Source organism: Telopea speciosissima, chromosome 6 (assembly GCF_018873765.1).
Source record: "Telopea speciosissima isolate NSW1024214 ecotype Mountain lineage chromosome 6, Tspe_v1, whole genome shotgun sequence".
NCBI lineage: Eukaryota > Viridiplantae > Streptophyta > Magnoliopsida > Proteales > Proteaceae > Telopea > Telopea speciosissima.
The window spans coordinates 46,538,635-46,560,007 of record NC_057921.1 but is presented as its reverse complement, the minus strand read 5'-3'; the positions used below and the strand labels follow the sequence as shown (position 1 = coordinate 46,560,007).

Here is a 21,373-nt window from a genome sequence, read left to right as displayed (position 1 = left end):
AAAGACTTCAAACATTTTATGGCTTCTTCAAATCCATTTATAGCCAAGTCCTCATTTCCAAGATTCCTGTCTACATCAGCAACTTTGGCGAGAGAAATAAGCACATCCAAAATCTAAACTCAAAAGAACAGATAGTATTAAAATCTAGAATTCATGTGTTGGTGTGGGTGCAGGGGACAGGAGGGAGATACACAGAGTAATAAATCTAAGATCAAAAAGAAAAGGGTAAGGGACATATTCATAAATGAAATGGAGTTTAATCAGGGACACATACAGAAGTTTCAAAGCCTTACCAACATGGACACCTATGGCTTCCCAACTTCTTTTTTGAAAAAAAAAATAATTACAAGAAGGGGAAATATGCTACTGGAATTTTACAAGAATCAATGGCAATTACCAGGATTGGATAAAATAAGCCAGAGATATGCTCTTTGTTGAACATATCATTCAGTATTGTAACTGAGTTAACTCAGTCCTTCATGGGCTCCTAGACTCCTAGTGGAACCATGCTATATTTGAAAACACCTTAATAAAGCAGGCATTAATGTAGTAATTTCGGAATTCTCTAGTTTATATTCATGGAAAAGGCCTCTAATTTCATGACTGATCATTTTCATTAATGGCAGAAGCTGAGGAATGCTGACGAGTGCTATTGGTAGCCATAAGTTTGAGTCCATGATGCAGTCACAACCGCTCAATTGAGCCTAAGAAGACTTTATTTTGGGCCATGGATGAGTTCTACAGGCCTTGACTTTGAGTTAGATTACGATACTCATTAGCTAGTATAGAATTCTGTTTTGCCTTCTGAGTTTATTACGTTAATTCGGTGTGTGAGTGAATAGATGTCCTTTCTGAGCCTGCTTATGAAATTTGAGGCTATATATATTTATACATACCTCCCATAGATTATTTTTCGAGTAATAGAAATTGAGATTTTAAAAAGTTTTGGCACCATCGAGTTGTGCAAATGTGGATGAAGGCTCTTCTTCTGTCCATCTACTCTCTTCTTCTATACTTCTTACAGTTCTGATCTTCATTGTGTTCAGGTGCTATTTCTCCTTAATTCTTCTTCTTGTTCTCCTCCTAATCTTAATTCTCTAATATCTTCTACTTCTCTTTTATACTGAATGCCTATCTCATTAATCAGCTGAAACATTGTTTCCAGTCTTCAAATTTGCCTTTGAATTCTGTTTACATCATAATTAAGGGTATTTATCATACCAATATGCACATAACCCTATAGCATAATCAAAAAACAAATCATGGGGGTAAAACTATCATTTAACCACATTCTTTTTCACCTTAACCCATCTTTCCTCTTCTAATCTCAATCCCTCTCCGCTAGAACTTTGGCTACAAGTATCACAGCAAGTCAGCAATTGTGTAGCTCGGATGGCCACAATGGCAACAGCCTTCACCAACAATAATCACGACAGTGACGACACCAACAGTGATATAAGTATGGTTGTAGTTGGATTACATGTGTGTTGGACCCTTGGTCCAAGGGTTTTTATCGTTAGAGGCTACTTTGATAGGCCTAAAATAAGGGTAGGAGCCAGGACTAGGAGATTTGTCAAGTAGGATTTGTTAGATTTAAAATATATTTAATATATATTTTATTTTATTTTGTAAGTTTCAAAAGGTTTTGATTGTTTTGCTATGGTGTGGGACCCATGTGATCAAAGAAGTAATGGTTGAATTCCAAAGGTTATAACATCCTATAGGTACCCTAAAGTCTATTCATGGTCACTATCATAAGTGGGAAGGTGGGTCAAGGATATTGAATGAGATTAATTTCTCAATTCATGGTCATAGGTGATGTCTCTCCCTTTATGGGGTATTAAGGCCTTTATGGTCCTTAGTGGAGGATGACCCTTTATGGGGTTTTAAGGCATTTATGGTCTCAGTAGAGAATGAATAAATTTTAAGGCCATTCATGACCCTGAGTGGGGAATGGCCATGAATTTGGAATTAACCTCCAATTCATGTCCATATTCATGTTCATAAATCTCATTCTTCAATTTGATCATAAGTGGATGGTTATTTTTGGGAATTCCAAGGGAGTGCAAGGATTGGTCTTGGGCCTATATAAACCCAACCAATTGCATTGTAAGATATATCTTTGGATACATGTTCATGCCCATACTTAGCAATCACTAAGAGTATTATTCTCTCTCACTCTCTTTTCTTCTAAGTGTGTTAGAGGGTTGTTGTGTTGAAGCTCTTGGCTCCTTCAAGGGACTAGAATGACTGCTTCATTTTCTAGTTGGAGGTTGTTTTATCTTGGGGTAGTGGAGCAGAACACTCCTTGGCAGTAGGAGGCATCAATTACCTTAAATGTAGCATCACAAGTGTGACTCAACCTCAAGCTTGTTCAAGTTATTGCGGGTGTGGTTCTTCATCAAATTCAAGCTTTAGTCTTCTCATTTCAGCCAAAGGTCAAGCCTAGTTTCTACTGCTCAATCTATTGTATTACAATTTGTGTTGTTTCGATTATTTGTAAGGAATTGTAATACAATTACCCAACATGATTAGTTCTCTTTTTTATGTTAGAAGTTCGCTAAGTCAAGTCCTAGAATCATTAGTCAATTGAGTCCAATATTACATTCTAAGTCTATGTTTTGTTTTTAATCCTAGTTTGAGTACGCGTGTCAATACTAGCCTTTTTTTACTATTCCAAATCGTAGTTTGAATTCCAAATCAGTTTAGGAGTATTAATAAAGAGTCAATTTATAATACTATGCATAGATGTAGTGGCCTATGACCTTAAATAAATTTATGAAATATATCAATTCAGTTTTTTCTGAAATTTTTTGTTGTGTGGATTCAATGTTTGGTGGTTTGGATTCAATAGAGTGCTTGGTGGATTCCAAGTGGGGCTTAGGTAGATTCCTAACCTACATCTCTTTTATCTACCTTTCTTCCCAATTTCTATACCTTTTTGGCTTCTCTATTCCTAGTTGTAAACAGCCTTGGAATTAATGCTTAGATGATCTGATCGATCATCCCAGCCTCTTATTTATAATAAAAACAAATTACAGCAAAGATAGGAATCCCCACCCCCCCAAATCCTATTGCTACTAGGAATTCCCACTATAACTAGGAATCCCAAATAGGAAACGTATAGGGGAGAAAAACAGGGAAAAAACAATTAAAAACTAATTAAACTAAAATAAGAAAGGAAAGCCAACTAGGACTAGGTTACCCCTAGTGGGTAACGTAGCCTTATCTCAACACTCCCCCTCAAGTTGGAGCAAAGATGTCGATCATGCCCAACTTGACTAGATTGGGATGAAACAGCTTCCCAGACAATCCCGTAGTGAAGATATCTGCAAGTTGATCAGTAGACATTACAAAGGGAATGCAAATCAACCCTTCTTCTAACTTCTCTTTGATGAAATGCCTATCCCCCTCAACATGCTTAGTACGATCATGTTGTATTGGGTTGTGTGCGATGCTGATTGCAGCCTTGTTGTCACAGTACAACATCATAGGCAGACGAATAGGAACACCAAGATCTTGTAGCAGCCCTTTAAACTAGAGTAACTCACAACTCCCCTATGCCATAGCTCAAAACTCAGCTTCGACACTAGAACGAGCAACAACATTTTGCTTCTTACTACACCACGTGATAAGATTTCCACCTACAAAGGAGCAATACCCAGAAATAGACTTGGGATCTGCAGAACCAGCCCAATCAGCATTAGTGGATGCTTCAATCCGTAGATGACCATGTGGAGACAAAAGAATTCTTTTTCTAGGAGCTGACTTCAAATAGTGCAAGATACGAAGAACAGCCTCCATATGTGAAGAGTAGGGATCATGATAAACTGGCTCACAGTACTCACGGCGACAGCAATGTCAAGACGAGTGTGTGAAAGATAAATCAACTTCCCTACAAGTCTTTGGTACCGGCCTTTATCAACAGGCTCACCCTCTTTCTCCTTGAGTCAAACAATAGGGTCCATAGGAGTATCTGAAGGATGACAGCCAAGCAACCCAGTCTCAACCAATAAATCTAGGACATACTTCCTCTAGGAGAGAAAAATGCCTTTAGAAGATCTGGCTACTTCAATCCCAAGAAAGTATTGTAGTTTCCCTAGATCCTTAATCTCAAATTCTTGTCCAAGGAAGGTCTTCAACCGTCTGATCTCATCACCATCATTGCCAGTAACCACTATATCATCAACATAGACTATAAGAACAGTGAGTTTTTCACCAACCCTCTTTATAAAGAGTGTGTGATCAGCATTACTCTGCTTATAACCCACAAAAATCATGGCCTTGTGGAACCGCCCAAACCATGCTCGAGGTGACTGCTTCAGCCCGTAAAGTGCACGCTTCAATTTACATACTTTTCCTTGGTTTCTGTCACAAGAGAATCCTCGTGGAATATCCATATACACCTCCTCATCCAGTGTTCCATTTAGGAAGGCATTTTTTACATCTAGCTGCTGCAAATCCCATCCAAGGTTGACTGCACAAGATAATAACACACGAACAGTATTTAACTTGGCAACAGGTGCAAAAGTTTTCTGGTAATCAATGTCGTATGTCTGAGTGAACCCTTTGGCCACGAGTCGTGCCTTATACCTATCCATAGTGCCATCCACCTTTTGTTTCACCACAAACACCCATTTGCATCCAACGATTTTCTTCCCAGGTGGAAGAACCATAAGCTCCTATGTGTTATTTTTTTTTAGGGCTTTCATTTCTTCCATCATAGCTGCCTTCCACTTTTCGTCTGATAAAGCTTTCTACCAATTGTTAAGAATACAAACAGAAGAAAGAGAGGAAACAAAGGCACGAAAGGATGGAAAAAGGAAATCATAAGAAACAATATGAGATATCGGATGCTGAGTGTAAGATCAGACACCTTTGCGAAGAGCAATAGGTAAATCATGAACATTACCAGGTGGAGAGGTAGGTTCTGGATTCGGGTTCGGCAATTGGATGGGTACTGGAGCAACAATTGATTGGACCTGCTTATGTTTCCTTGCATAGGTCTTCATATTACTGGCATCAATCCTCCTCTGAAATTCACTAATAGTCCTCTGGACCGGGGTAGCTTGCTCCCCCTGAATAGAAATGGTCTCCCCCTTTATAGGAACCTCTCCCCCTGACTCAGGGGGAGTACCAGGGGTAGGCTGAACTGGTTCAGACTCATGGTAAATAGACTAAAGTGGAGGTGGAGAGTCAATAGTCAACACATTTTCACTAACACTCTCCCCCTGAAGAGGTGGGGACACATAATATGGAACATTTTCATGAAAGACAACATCCATGCTGACAAAAGTCCTACGGGATGGAGGATAGTAACATTTGTACCCTTTTTGGGTAGCAGGGTATCCCAAGAAAATGCAGCGGAGGCTACGTGGGTCAAGTTTACCAGGGGACCTTGTATCCTTGGCAGAACAAACGTAGCCAAAAATGTTAGGTGAGACGATAAATGAAAAAGAGCCAAGTAATAGCTCAATAGGGGCTTGCAAAAGAAAAATCCGACTGAGCAACCTATTAAGTAAATAGGCTGCAGTAAGGATAGCATCCCCCCAATAAAGGGAAGGGACATTGCGAGCAAACATAAGAGCCCTAGCCACCTCCAAGAGGTGGCGGTTTTTTCTCTCAGCCACACCATTTTGGGTTGGAGTATCGACACAGCTGGTCTGATGGAGGATTCCATGTGCAGCAAGGTATTTTTGGAACTGACCTTCATATACTCTTTCCCATTGTCACTCCTCAAAATTTGAAGAGTGGCATTAAATTGGGTCTTAATCATTTGATGAAAGTGTTGAAAACATAAAAAAACTTCACTTTTTGTGTACATAAGGTATACCCAAGTGAACCTAGAATAGCAGTCAATAAAAGTGACATACCACCGATGGCCAGTCAAGGACGCTTTCCTACTAGGCCCCCACACATCAGTATGAACAATATGGAATAAGGAAGAGGATCTTTTATTAGAAATAGGGTAAGTTGAACGTGTCTGTTTAGCCAAAACACAAGGCTCACAAAAAAAGTATTCCTTATTACAGTCTTTAACTAATGCAGGAAATAAATTGGATAAAGTACCTAAGGGGGGATGGCCTAGTCTAGAGTGCCATTTATGTAAGTCAGAGGAGAAAGATGCCGAAGGTAAAGTCTGAGTATGTTTAGGATCGCCATCAAGTAGGTACAATCCACCATGCACTTTACCCAATCCAATCGTCTTCCCCGAGTCCAGTTCCTGAAAGACACAGTGAGTGGGAAAAAAAGTCACTTTACAATTCAGGGATTTAGTGATACTGCTAATGGAAAGAAGGTTAGTTGTAAATTTGGAAATATGCAACACAGATGACAGTGTAAGAGAAGGAGAACAACCAATGGATCCTTTCCCTGAGATGGAGGAGAGGGACCCATCAGTAATTTTAACTTTATCCTTACTAGAAGCAGGAGAATATGTATTAAAAAGACTGGAAGAACCTGTCATATGATCAGTAGCACCAGAGTCTATGATCCATGGAGTGGATGCTACTGATGCACAATGACCAGCAAAGGAAATACCTGTACTGGCAAAGAAGGAACCTGAATTGGCAGCAGGCATAGTAGAGGCAGCAGATGTGTTCAGCATACGACGTAGAGCCTGGAGTTCTTCCTGGGAGAACCCGATGTCAGCAGTGGGAGTTGGAGCTACACTTTAAGTGTGATTGGCTTTGTTATTAGACTTAGCACGACCACGTTTAGCCTCAAAATCAGCTAGCTTCCCATTTAATTTCCAACACTGAGCCTTAGTGTGATATGGTTTGTGACAATGCTCACACTTAACAGGCTCTTTAGTAGTAGTAGTAGTAGAAGTAGCAACACTGTCAACAGAAGCAACAGGAGTGGAACCAGCAGTCTGGAAGGCTGATCTCTCAACTTTGGGAGTAATCATCATGGCAGCCCTGCGTGTCTCTTCACTGTGAACATAAGAAAAGGTCTCCTCTAGAGTAGGGAAAGGAACCCGTCCAAGGACTTGCACCCGAATAGGGTCATAGTCATCATTGAGGCCAGCCAGAAAATCATAGACACGGAATTGGTCTATATAGGTGTGGTAGGCAGTAATATCAGTAGCAGTAGTAGGCTGAAACCGAGCATAGTGATCCAATTGTTGCCACAAACACTTGAGGGTAGCATAGTATTTGGTGACAGACATCTCCTTCTGAGTAGTATTTTGGAGTGTCTTCCTAATTTCATAAACCTGAGCACCACTACCTGAACGACCATAAGTGCCCTTGACAACTGTCTATATTTGTGTAACAGTGTCAAGGAGAAGATACTGGCTAGAGAGGTCAGTGGTCATAGAGTTTAGAATAAAGGACATTACCATTGCATCATTAGCAGCCCATTTAGTACGAGCAGCCCCTTCTTCAGTAGGTTGTTTGGTGGTGCCAGTAAGATGGCCAGTGAGTCCCCTTCTAGCCACTGTTAGGGACAATGATCTGGCCCAAATTAAGCAGTTTATAACATCAAGCTTGATGGTAGCAGCATAAGGGAGAAAATCAGACCTTGTTTGATCTCCTCCAGAAGTAGCAGAAGTCATCTCTAAGTCACCCATGATTCAGCCAAGCGGTAGTAAAAATAAAATCTTCAAAAAACCTGATTCGAGTGTGAATAATGGGTTTTGAAATTGCAGAATTTTCAGCTTGCAGAATGGGCTGAAATTGATGTCGAGTTTCCCTCTAATGGCAGGGAAGATATCTGCCAAAAATTAGCTCTTTCTAATAAGCCAATAAAAAGCCCTAAATTTTTGCCAAATTTAGGAATAAAATCGATTGCAAGAAAAAGATGCAGAAAAAATGCGGTGGATCTAAACCAATGCTGCAGTCTTCAAACAAGGACTGGTGTAGACCAATAATAGCAGAACCAAACTCCATAAGTGCAGAAATCAAACTCCGTTGAAAAATAGTTCGATCTCCAAGGATGGAAAAAACTGCCGGCGAAATAGGTCACACCTCTGTTCTTTGATCTTCAATGAGGTGACATTGAGGGCAGCAACTAAATTTGCATTCTATCACCTCATAGTTGCTGCCTTGATGGAGAGAAAGAGGCCGAGAGTAGTGGAGAGGAAGAAAAAACAGAAAAAAACTGAGAAATAAGAGAGAGGAGAGAACCAGAAATTGAGAGTAGCTGTTCCTAGATCAGATTAGGCTTTGATACCATTTAAATAGCCTTGGGATTAATGCTTAGATGATCTGATCGATCATCCCAGCCTCTTATTTATAATAAAAACAAATTACAGCAAAGATAGGAATCCCCCCTCCCCAAATCCTATTCCTACTAGGAATTCCCACTATAACTAGGAATCCCAAATAGGAAACGTATAGGGGAGAAAAACAGGGAAAAAACAATTAAAAACTAATTAAACTAAAATAAGAAAGGAAAGCCAACTAGGACTAGGTTACCCCTAGTGGGTAACGTAGCCTTATCTCAACACTAGTTTATTCTGTTCAATTGCTGGTTGGAAGTTCTTGCGATATTGTACTTACTTTGTGCTCAGATTGCAGACAGTAAATTGTGATATTAAACACACCGAGTTTCTGAACTTTCTGGTCAATTACTTCAGTTCTAGTTCTGCTACCTGAATCCTAATAGCACTAGGACTGCTGAAACTACCTATTCTGTTATGAAAAATAGTTTAGATTCTGCAGGTCTGTTCTACCAGTAGAATAGACCATTCAACTGGAATTTGGACTATTCTGATTATCCTGCTTTGAGTTACAAGTTTCCTTCACATCTTGTTGTGAAACAGCAAAGAAGTGAGGCTTTTAATGCTCCAAGCATAGTACTAAATCTTGTCTCGGAAGGCCATTTCGGCCAGGCCAAAATTTCCGAGATACTGAAATTTCAGCAAAACATTGTATTTTTTCTATGAGTTTTGCTTGGCCATTTTGGGGTGCAAAATGCCGAAATGAGTGAAATGACCGAAATTTTGACGAAACTATGCATTTTTTACACCGAAAATTTTGAAATATTGAATTTTTTTCATTTCGACCTACCATCTCGTCTCGGGCCCACCAAAATATCCAAAATTTCGGTGAGATTTTTAACTATGGCTCCGAGATCTGATAAACTTGACATTCCTAGAGAAGGACAACCTTCACATTGAGCTGCTAATAATAACTCTAAAGTGTTAGGAAGAGCTGCTTTAGACCACCCCCACAGAAGATTTCTCTAGAAGATGCTCTGAACAATTGTTAAGCTAAGAATTATACTGGGAGGATAAATGATTCGAAGGTCAAGTTAGAAGTCAGATTACATTAGGAAGCTAGACCCCCAGGTGCTCAATGATTGGCTGGTCTTTCTCAATGACTTATAATTGGTACGATCTGACGGAAGGAAGGAAGCTGAAATTTGCTCGGGCCAAACTTACTGGTCATGCCAAAGAATAGTGAACACACAAGCAACATCTTCATGCTTAGTGTACTAAACCTACCACATGGGAAGATGAAACAAAAGCTCAGGGATAAATACCTAGGTAATGCAATCCCAGGTAACAAAAGAATCCGGATCAGCAACCCACATGGGGACGGGTGGGGACAAATCTGACCCCTCCATGGGGTGTGGGTCCCACACCCTTAAGGCGGGCCCCACACCCCCATGGAGGGTTCAGATCTATCCCCACCCATTCCCATGTGGGTAACAGATCTGAACTCGTAACAAAAACCCTGCTTTTGGATCACTATGGACCCACCCAAGTGATCAAATCCAAATTTAAGGAAGCAATGGCAATTCTGTAAATATTTTGAACAGTTTAGGACCCTTTTGGAAGAGGAAAACAGGAACTGGACCAAATTGTTAAGAATTTTTTTAAAAGGAGGGCTTTTCTGGAAATTTAAGTAAGAATGGGTATGAAATAAAACCCATTCATAAATAGAGGGCTTTAAGTGATTTTATAAGAAGCTGTACTCAAGTGTAAATAGGAAAATAGACTATCTTCAACCTCCCAATTGAAACAAAGCGAGCAGTAAGCCAACTCGATTTCAGATGGAAAACCTAACCTGAATGGACACCTATGGGTCTGAAATTTTTGGTGATGGTCATTAACCTGATGGTCTACTGAATCCACTTGACCAGCTAGCACTCAAACTAACCAGTAAGGGAATAAATTTTAATTGCTGAAACTGATTCTAGGGGAACCAGTAGAACCTGAACTGGTCACAAATTTAAATCTCTTGGTAGGAACAATCGTTGGCGATTAAATTCCAGGGGTTGGGTTGCCTATAGGAGGGAAACCTTCATCCACAACCTCAACCTCAGATCCAACAGATTGAGCAGCAGGGAATGTGATAAAAATATCCTTTCACAATAAGGAAATAGTATGACAGAGCATGAAATAGTAATAAAACAAATAATAAGAAAACAGAAGAGGTTGGGAATGCAAGAATAACAGAAGAAATAAAGGAAGAATGAAGAATATCCGATCTGAGAAAGAAGAGGTCAAGGAAGGAGAAAAGGAACTAGGAGCACTCGAGCGGCTCTGGTAACCAGGCCAAGCAGGAAACACTGAATAACGAAAGCAAACTCAATGCATCATTCAATTTTGTTCATCTCTATCTCCCATAAAATATAAGATCAAAAGAATGGCCCAAACAAAAATTAAATTCCTATATACTCCTGTTGGACCAAAATCCAAGTTTGGATATGCTTCTACTCGGTTTGAGTTTCCAGATCGGGTCATTTCAGTCCAGCCACAATAATATTACTGCATCAATTCTTCCCCTCTGAAACCTGTCGAGTTCAGATGTATTTATGGATCCGATTATAGCAGATTGGACAGTTTCAGGTATTATATGGTAGGATGTTGGCCTCCCCCCTTCTCCCATTTGACTGCCATCTGGAGTACTCAGCTGAGCATCCCTAGAAGACCCATTGGTAGTGGTGAATGGTGATATTGTCCCTTGGTCTGCTATCCCATCGGGTCTCTTCAGCGCCAAGTTGGGTTGGGACCTCATCAGGGCTCATGGTTGCATTAAAGGCTGAAGCAATTTGGTTTGGCTCAAGAGTCACAGCTTCACTGTCTAGAGGGTTTTCTCCCGCTGCCTCCCCGTGCAGTACTTCCTTATCCGTCAGCAGATTCCAATCCCTCCCCATTGCTGCCTATAATGGACTGCCTCTGAAGATATGGATCACCTCTTCTTTAACTGCCTCTTCCGATCCCTTTTATAGTTTGGACTGGTCTACCGGCCTAATGTTGACCTAGGAAAAGAAGAATTCAGCCCTTTGACAAAGAATGGATCTGGGTGGACATGTCTTTCGCTGGGAAATCCTACTGTGACACGGTGGGGAAATTAGCTTTTGGTGCTTGCATCTTCCATATCTGGCTTGAGCGTAACCTCAAAAGGTGGACCTCTAAGTCTGGATTTGTTCAATAGATTTGGAATTCCATGCTCATCGATGTCAAATCAAAGCTTTTTGGGTCCCCTGCCCGATGTGCTGATACCCCTAGAAAGAAGCTTATTGTAGATTTTAGAAGCCAAAGCCTCCCCCCAATGTAAAGGCAGTTCTTTGTAAGTTGCATTGTTCTCTTCTTCCCCCTTTTTTCTGGGAGATTCCTGGTATTTCTCTTCTTTGGAAATGAATTTTTTTATTCAACCCAAAAAACTTTTAGCTAGCTTAGAAGGAAAATTACTAAGATATACAATGATTTCGTCAGTAATAAAAAAACGACCTAAAAGTAGGAAGTCTGCAGCATGCAGCTCAATTTATTTCACAAATATTAATTATGCAAAAAAGATACATGTAAGTATTTCTAGCACACATAACTAAATCACACTTCCATGTAGAAGTTAAGGATGCAAATTAAACTATTTAAACCTAATAAAGGAAGAAAAAATTACAATGAAGAAATAAACCAAAAGAACAGAAAAGTAATACCAGCAGTCGCCAAGCATCCCAAGAACTGCACCTAATTGTGAACACAACTCTGAGGTGTTACCCAATCTTTCTAACGGCTCTCTGATGTCCTCTGCACACATGTTTAGTCTTGATTTGGCACTTTATATTCTGCGCCCTAAACGCCTAGACATGAACAGCCATGATTTAATTTGCATAGCCCAGCAGAAAGATCTAAAAGAGAATTTTTCTCAAAAAGATTAATGAAATTAATTTAGCCAGTTACATGCTTTAGTAATGCAGGAGTCATGCTGCCATGAAAGCGCAATTGATTTGAGCCATTATGCTTCCAATGGACTATATATTGGCCTGCTATTAGCTGTAACAAGTTCAGCTCTAAGCCTATCATATCAGCCCATTAGCATATAAGCATATTAGACTATGGTTGCCAAAGTGACAAGCAAGTACCCTCTAGCAAACCAACTATGTGTTTTGAAGTAATCACCAATTCATTATGTCATGAATCAGGAAAGCTACAACTTGAGTCAAATTACAAGATGGACTTGTCAACCAACTAGTGTACAAATGTCATCCGTATTCTTTACTTCTATTGTCAGCCCCATGTAACATCAATTACTAAACATTATTATATTTAACATAAAAGTATTTGAACACCACTGCTGTGTTAGAAGGAATATAACCATTATCATAACCCGTTTAAACTCATCATAGGCTGTGTCTAGTCCTGACTACATCACTTCTGTAATTAGTTCAAAGGGAAGCAAGCTGTTTCACTTATATTTCTATAAGAAGAATGAGAAATCCATATTTGTTATACCCATCAAGGTAAAAACTAAACTCACCCTCATAGCTTGTTGAACCAAGAAAGCAGTTCTATTTTGATTTCCTTCATCTTTTACATCTGTCTTCAACTGTGGCCTCTTGATTCTAGCATGACCATCAATGAAGCGATCAACTACATCTTGAAGATCCATGTCAGGCTCAATCTTCTCTATGTCAGCACCACAGATTGGACAGTCCTTAAAGCATGATAAACATGCTCAGTATGAAAGGAAGAAAAAAAAAAAAGGAGGGGGTAAAAAGTAAATAGCAGAAATGTTCTGAAAAAGTACGTGAACAGAATAGACTAAAATAGTAGACTCATCATTGTACTACTTACCTGCAATACTTATGAGAACAAGGAACACATTTGCTACTTTCAAAGAGAAGGGCTTGGCAAATAATGCAGCTGAGAGGGCCCAACTTAAATGTGTGAGAATCATATCCAAATGGGCACTTGGGAGGCACTATATATAGTCGAATCATCAGTTTCCTTGTTAACCTTGCTTCCATTCTCTGTCTGGTGTCTGTTATGGCTTTCCCCAGAATTCCTTGGACAGGTATCATCTGGGTGTGCAGCTTTAGTGAATGGGCAAACAGAAGTCATCTTGACCAAGAAATTCCTGTTGAACAACATTTCAGAAAAGTTACTTTGAGGTTTTTAAAGAAATATTCAAAAACCTTTGTAGTAAGTGACAAGGCATAAAAAAAGAGGGGGGATTTCAAACTTCAAATAATGTTAGATACAAAAAAGGGGGGGGGCAAATTCAGCTCAAACACTGTAGTAAATGCATACAGGGCTAGGGTTAATCACCTCCCCCCTGATTGCATAAGGGGATGTTTTGTCTTTCATCCAATTTTATTCAACTCTTAATATATTGAGGTCAACCCAATATGGTAAAGAAAGATTGGAATCTTGAATAGGGTTTCAATCAAGGAATTAAAGTAAAAAGCATTTTTGAGGGATAAAACAAGCATATGGTTATTGGAATTTTTCCCAATTTGGAAAGAAAAAAAAAATCAATAAGACAGTATATCAATGCCTACATCTAAAATACAGTAATTTCTCTCACCTCACACATGGTACAATAAGTGATGGTGGAGAAATAAACAATAATAATTATCAAGGCAAAGTACATCTGATCAACCCAACGAGATAAGCTTATCTGATTGGGGCCTAACAATATACGAGGGCCCCAATTTTGTGGACAGGTAAACTTGCTCAATGTCAAGTTTCAGTCCAAACAGAGTTTGCCAAGTGGCATACTAGAGCTTTGAAACTACATGACTATAGGAGAATGCAAAGTAGTGGTTGAAGTACCATGTGTGAATGGACATACATGGGGATACATGCCAATACACACGGGGTATATGGTTCGATATGAGTCTGACATTTGACAAGTGGCCTATCCAAACTGTCCAATCTATCCGACGGTCAGGATTGGCACATCATTTTGCCATTGTGGCAGAATTAGGTGGACCACTACGATAAGTTTATCAACATGGGACCATGAAGTGGAAATTTTCCCTAATAATAATAAATAGAAGATAAGATATACCAAAAAATAATAATTAGCCAAGGTTCAAGGCATAGAAGACAATAACTCTGGGGAATTTTAAGTGTTTGATGTATTCGGAAAAAGTTAGATGGTGGTCTGAAATAGTTTTGATGCAGTTTCATTGGACTGATTGGATAAATATCGTCCCATATGGAGGCCTAGGCCCAAGCTTGAGAGCCCACACCACAAGGTGTTGGTGGCAGTCAATGAGTTGAACACAAGCTTTGGGCAGTTATATTATAGGTTGCGCCTTTTGTTTTCTTGGGTTTCATTGTAACAAGCCTAATTTATAAGCCCAGCAATGGGGGTAAAAATAGTATATGGGCCGGTCGATTGGATATATGCAGGGCTGCTTAGAAACGACTCCATATGGTTGGTCCCCACAACCTCCAATGCCTCTTGGGTTTGGAGAAAAATCCTATATCTCAGGCCTTTAGCCATGGAGGCTATTTTACGCCAGATAGATGATGGGGCTTCCACTAAAGTTTGGATAGACCACTGGAATCCTTTGGGAATCCTCCTTCCTATTATTGGCTACAGAGAGATACACAGATTGGGTCTCCACAAGCACTCTTTAGTTTCGGACATAATTGCCCAAAATAGTTGGATCCCCCTCCCCTCCCCTCTCCTATCAGATATTTGGAATGCTCTCCCCTCCATCTCTAGAAATCGACAGAAGCAGGAGATATAGTCAGTTGGACTCCATCTTCTTCAAGATTATTTAGTGCTAAGTTTGCTTGGGACCTCATCAGATCAAGGGGGACAACTTCTCCTTGGAGAAAGATCATTTGGTTTAAAGGTCACACCCCTCGTCACAGCTTTTGTGTGTGGCGAGCTCTCTCCAACTATCTTCCTACACAATCTTTCCTTCTACACTGGCACGTTCCAGTTGATCCTACCTGCTGCCTTTGCCAGAACGCCCCAGAAGACGTCAACCACCTCTTCTTCGAATGCCCATTCTCCTCTTCAGTTTGGGCAGGAGTTTTAGACCGTTGCTGGCCTAGAAGACGAAGAATTCTCCCCTTCAACAGAGAGTGGATATGGGTGGATATGTCTTTTGCAGGAAATACTATTTGTGATTTAATTGGGAAACTTGTTTTTGGTGCGTCCATCTCTTCTATTTGGATGGAGCACAAAATAAGAAGATGGACATCCAACTCAAGACCTCTTCATCAGCTTTGGGATTCCATCTTTTTGATGTTATCAGAAAAATTCCTAGGACCTCTCCTAGTTGCATTCCCTACCCAAGGAACAAGGATATTGTTGTATCATGGGGCCTCCCCTCTTCCCTTCCCCCCCCCCCCCCCATAAGGGTTCTCTCTTGCATGTAGTATTGTTTTCTTTTTCCCGTCCCCGTGGGGGCCCCTTCTTGTTAAAAGCTGTTTAGTACCTTCCTTATGAGACCCACTTGACCGAGATCAAATCTGGCCCTGCTTCTACCGCCAGGTCTGATTCAAAACTGAATACTCCCTGCTTAGTTGGTGATTCCCTTCTATTGGGTGTGGGTGTGAGGTTCCTGAACTACAAACTCATCCGGTCATCCCTAAAATTTCACACCAAATAGATTTGTTTTGAAGGAGTTCTTTCAATCAGGGTGGACATGGGTTACTGTTGGACTGTGTTCTTCTCCCATCACGAGGTTGAAGACAACCTCATATTGTGAGTTTATTTTATTCTTCTAATTTCCATAATTACCCCTTCTTTCTCCTATATTCCCCTTAGTCCTTATTTTGACATATTTCCAAGTCTTTCCCTAAACTAAATCCTAATTCCCATCTTATTCCAACACCTATTTAACTTCCAAGCTGTCCTATGATATTCTCACTATTTACAGCTCTGCCACTCCCCTTACAAAAATCTGAAATATTTACAAGATTGTCACTATCTTCAACTATTGGCTATTGTACACTTGGGTAGGCCCATAAGCGAACCAAATAGGATTTTCTGACCCGGGTTCCACATCAACGGGACTTGGGTCTCGTACGGCCTAGTGAGGGCCCCATGGGGATAGATGGGTGTGAGAAGGAAGAGGAGCTGCTAAGATCTTTTTGGAGTTTCTAATTACTTAGTTTCTACATTCATGTATGAGCTATTTAGTGAACAAGTTAGGCTAAGTAGGAGTTTCTATTTTAGATTATTACCTATTTTCATTGTAATTGTTTCCTTTTTTTATTTGCTTGGCAGCCAATCTACCCCCCACGCACATGGGAGTTTCTTCTCCTTGTAATGCTTCATTACTAATTATAAATAAAGAGGTAGGTGATGCAGATAAGTCACATAATGGGCATATTTTATTGGAAATAAGTCTTGGGTGGGGTTATGTATGCATTAGGCCTTTGATTCCATGTGTTTTCTTTGTAATGGGCCACTTTAATGGACCTAAAATGTGGGTACAAGGAAGGCATACGGGATTAGGCTTAGTAGTTAGTAGGATCTTATTTTCATTCCTAGGTTAATTAATGTAGTGGGTTTTTGGTAGGTACTTGATCGATACGCCAAAACCTCCGAAGCTGATGGAACGCGTTAAATCAAGCCCTTTAACCTATCCCATACTAGGCTGGCCCAATCTAGTGCACGTACACTAGAGTGGGCCCCATTAGCACATAACAGACCACTAAGCTGCCGTCGTCCTCTCCTCTCTCGACTCTTCGTCACTAGACACTTTCACTCCTCGGTGGTAGGTAGCCCTTTCCAAGCGACTCCACTCTACTCTAGGGTTTTTTCCTGGTGGCAGTAGCCCTTTCTTGACGGCTTTCACTCTACTCCGGGTAGCCCTCTCCTAGGCAGCCCTTTCGTGGACTCGAACTAGTGACGTGGTGCCCACCGATACAAAATGTAGGTACTTGATCGATACGCCAAAAGCTCCGAAGCTAATGGACGCGTTAAATCAAGCCCTTTAACCTATCCCATACTAGGCTAACTCAATCTAGCGCCCATACACTAGAGTGGGCCCCATTAGGCACATATCAATTTTACTTTCCTAAGCAGCATTGATTAGTCTTTTAGTTTTTCTAGAAGTAGATATTGTCTTTGGAAGCCTCCTCCCATGTCTTGGGAATTCCAAAAGACCATTTAATTTTTATTTTTTTTGGTGAATGATCATTTAATGTTTTAGTTGTTCATGTAACCAGCCATTGGAATTCTTCCCCTTGTTTGGGAATTGCAAATGCTGACTAGGATGTAATCAATTGAGGCTCAACCTCCTTAATTTATAAATTGAAATCATGGGTGAACTCTCAATAATCCAAGAATCTAAGAAAAATCTGAAATATGACTACTCCTTTTGTGAGAGATTTTCCTTGTGAGATAGAAGGTTTGTGAGACTCAAACGGGATCAAGGTGGGACTTCGACGGTTGGCAACCAGTGGGACTTTGAGCTGCACCTAGCCATCTACTATCTTATCTCCATACCATCAACAACCCTTCCACAGCCTGACCCTTCACCTTCCATCTTGAACTATCATCATCATCATCATCCTCCATCATTCATTTTCATCACCATCATAGGTATTTTATTTTAGATCTGGTTAATATTCTCTACCAGAATTGGTCCTGGCGTGATAGCTTCCTTCGCTACACCAAATAGTATATGAGTGCTACACCAGTAGTGCTACTACAGCCCACGATTTTGGTTGTTTGATAATTCTTGCTCCATGAGAGTGATGTGCTGTGGTGAACGAGTCACAACCAAGGTGGTGAAGCCCAATCGCAGGCCATAGGTGGCGAAGCCAATGTCTTTCACAGGTAGATATTGCCCTAATTGATCTGGTTGAGGAGATGAAAAGCTCAATTCACTCGTCACAAAAATGATAAGAATTGCATAAAAAAGAATAGATGTGTGAATGTGATGCACAGTAGTGTTGTAGATCAGTGCGAAATCCCTTTGTTGATTCTCTCCCCGTCTTCCTCTTGGAATGCGCTGGACCACCTTAAGGCTACTCTCATGTTTGTTGATTTTCTTGTTCCGTCAACGAACTGAACACACCATGCAAAAACTTGCATTAGCGCGATATCTTCTTCTTCTTTTCTTCATCTTTTCTCTTGTGTTTTCTCTTTCATTCACTCTCTGATCAATATTCCAGCAACTGCAACTCTCATCGTGGTCAACTCTTAGGTGATCTCTGATCTCATTCTTTGTGTTTATATAATTTCTCATACTATTATCTCAGTTCTCTTTAGGTTCTGTCAGTTTTCCAGCACTGTTTATATGTCTGTGATATACTGTTGGACAGCAGCATCGTCTAATCTTCAGTCAACAGATAGAATGTGACCATCAACTTGGCCTGAAATTAACAATGCTATTCTCCTTCTATCCTACTCTATTCAACCTAAATTTGGTGTTTAGATCATGAGTTATATCAGTTTTATTAACTTACTATTTTTTTTTCTATTTCTAGACTTTCTATTTTCTGTTTATGCAAGTTTCTGTTCATCCGACCCTTAACTCTCTTTGATATTTCTACCACATAATCACCCCCATAGATCCTCTAGAATATATTAGTTTCATTTTCATCGAATTATGTCCACTTCAAGTTTATGCTGTCTGGTTTGCTAGCATTCGTTTCCTTTCAGCCTAGCCAACCCCATCATCAGTACTTCAACATTAGAAAATCTAGTTCCTGGTTACTTTCAGCAAGTTCTATTTCCTATTCCTAAAAGCAGGTTCAGGGTATTATTATCTGCAGCACATTTAGACAAATACTTGATTACTGCCTTTCCACACCCAAAAAAATTGGTAGGCCCATGTTATATATAGAACAATGGTATTCTACAGAATGTTTCATGGCATTTCAAACTTATGATGATCACCAAAATAAGTTATCAATGATGAATTTGTAAATACTTATAAATAAAACTAAATAAATTCCATTAAGTTTAATAGTTCAAGAAGTGTTTATTGCATTTGATTGGTTTAGTTTTAACAGCATAAAGCTTCAAGTGCTCTGACAGATAAACATAATCCAACTAATAAACAATTTGTGTTCATCACACAATAAGGTAAATCATCAACATGCAACTCAAAAATTACAAAGAACTATTGCTCTAGAAATCAATTGAAATTGCATTTTGATGCCACTCATTCATCAATAATGGAAAGTTTACGAAGAAATATAATCTACATTTATAATTAGATTGTAATAATTAGATTGTAACAACATACCTCGAAGTAAAAGAAGGTTAAAAGTTATGAGACAAAATTTCTCTTTTTCTTTTCTGGAAAAGAAAAAATAAAATATGATCTTGATTAGAAATTACCAAAAAAAATTGCATCAACAGAAACTACATCAAATACAAGTATGCCCGGATAAATAGAAAAACACTAAGTAATAATAAAAGGTTAGAGAGAGAGAGAGATCCTCTCTGCAGATAATTCGAGCAATAAACACCACAAACTAGTTCTTCTGTTGTGTCATCTTTCTCACCAACACAGGGGAATCATTATGAGTCCAATCCACAAATTAGTCTGCCATATACCATTGACATTTCTTTAAAATATGCAAGATTGGGGTCAAAAAGAATTGAAATCTGCTTACGTTGAATAAATTCATTGTCTTTCTAGCCTGGCAATTTACTTGAGCTCTCCCCATCTAAAAATCCCAAGACCCAGCTCTTTCACCTCTCTCCCCGCCTTGCCCCTTCTTTTATCCTTAGCTAAATTCACATCACTTCATGCGATTTGACTAGGACAAACTCAAATCCACAACATAGTTTCAACACAACCGCAACTGAATATATTTTCTCAGGGAGATGCGATGGCTTCATGACATTAGACACCACACTTGGGACAAATTAAAGAGCTCAATTGGTCTTAGCATATTGGGCATTTTGAGCAAAACAAGAATTCATATTTTCCAACTGTTATAGGCATCTGGCGTTGTGGTTAGGTCCGTTAACACAATAAAAATCTCAAGAAAGCTATAAGAAAATCCTAGATTATATAAGCCAACCCCAACCCAACCCCCCATTCTCATGCAAAGGCTAATTAGAGTGACAGTTTGAAATCTAACAGGTATTTTCGCTGTTTGATTCCCATCTCGCCCAAATAACACCAAAGATTCTCTTCCACAGACATAATTGGTAATTTTTTATTATTCTTTCTAATGGGATTTTTGTTTCCTTTACTGCTAATAATTCATAATTCCAAACTTTTTCAAGGTGTACAGAAACCAACACACACAAAGAGAGCATACCTTGTATTAGAGAACAGCCGCCGAAGCTGGAACGAAGAGAAGTTGGTGAAATTGGGACCTGAAGGTGGGAATGGGGCAATTAAAAGATCATAAATTGAAGAGACGGGAATTAGGGTTGGTTTTCGTTTGGAAGGCTGAGGTGGGTCAAAATTTTTGCAGCGATTGTGCAGTTTGTGTTCGTTAGCTTAACGCATGAATCTCATGGCTTTCCTTATATTTTTGTCATCATCTCTTCCTTATCCATCCATTTCTACACAAGAGAAAATTGATCTATACGGTTGGGCTATTTTGACCTTTTAAGCCATGTTCGTCCAGGGGCTCACCATATGTAGAGTTTTTTTTTTTTTTTCATGAAAGTAGTAATAGAAAAAAGGGCAAGAGTTCTGCGGGTAGGGATGTAAATGGATCGGATTCGGCTCAGATAGTGTTATATCCACATCCGCATCCAATTAGCTTTTGGACGGATTCGGATAGTACTAAATGGATACGGACATGGATACGGACCGGATAGTTTATCCGTTTACATGTAAATATAGCTTTTTGGATAGCTATAGCATATCTGTATCCGTATCCGTTTAGCTTTCGAATGGATTCGAATAGTGCTAAACGGATACAGACACGGATACGGAAATGGATTTCGGCTATTCATTTGCATCCCTATCTGTGGGGGAGCATGGCATGGAGGCCAATGGGAGCGTGCACGGCAGCATCAATAGGACGATCATTATTCTCTATTATGGGGGTCAGGGTGGTCATTTTGCCTCCCTCTATGTCTAGGCGCAGGACACACATTCTACCACAGAGAACTTTCTTCTTAGAAAGAAATAAATATATTTTCGATCTTGTACGATAGGGGTGAGAGTTCATGATGACATTGAGTTCAATCATAGAGTCACATCAAAGAATTCTTCCTTCCCCACGGGTGAAGGAAAA

The 21,373-nt window shown here is 39.7% G+C and overlaps 1 long non-coding RNA gene across 1 annotated transcript in view; it reads right to left on the bottom strand.

Moving 5' to 3' along the window:
- Positions 1–20,660, bottom strand: part of LOC122663748 — a 28,573-nt gene extending 7,913 nt beyond the window's left edge. Inside the window, exons 1-3 of the long non-coding RNA XR_006333217.1 lie at positions 20,441–20,660; positions 13,031–13,313; positions 9,342–9,344 (exon numbers count right to left, since the gene is read on the bottom strand). This is a non-coding gene — a long non-coding RNA (uncharacterized LOC122663748). The remainder of the gene's footprint in view (positions 1–9,341; positions 9,345–13,030; positions 13,314–20,440) is intronic.
- Between the last annotated feature and the right edge of the window lie 713 nt (positions 20,661–21,373).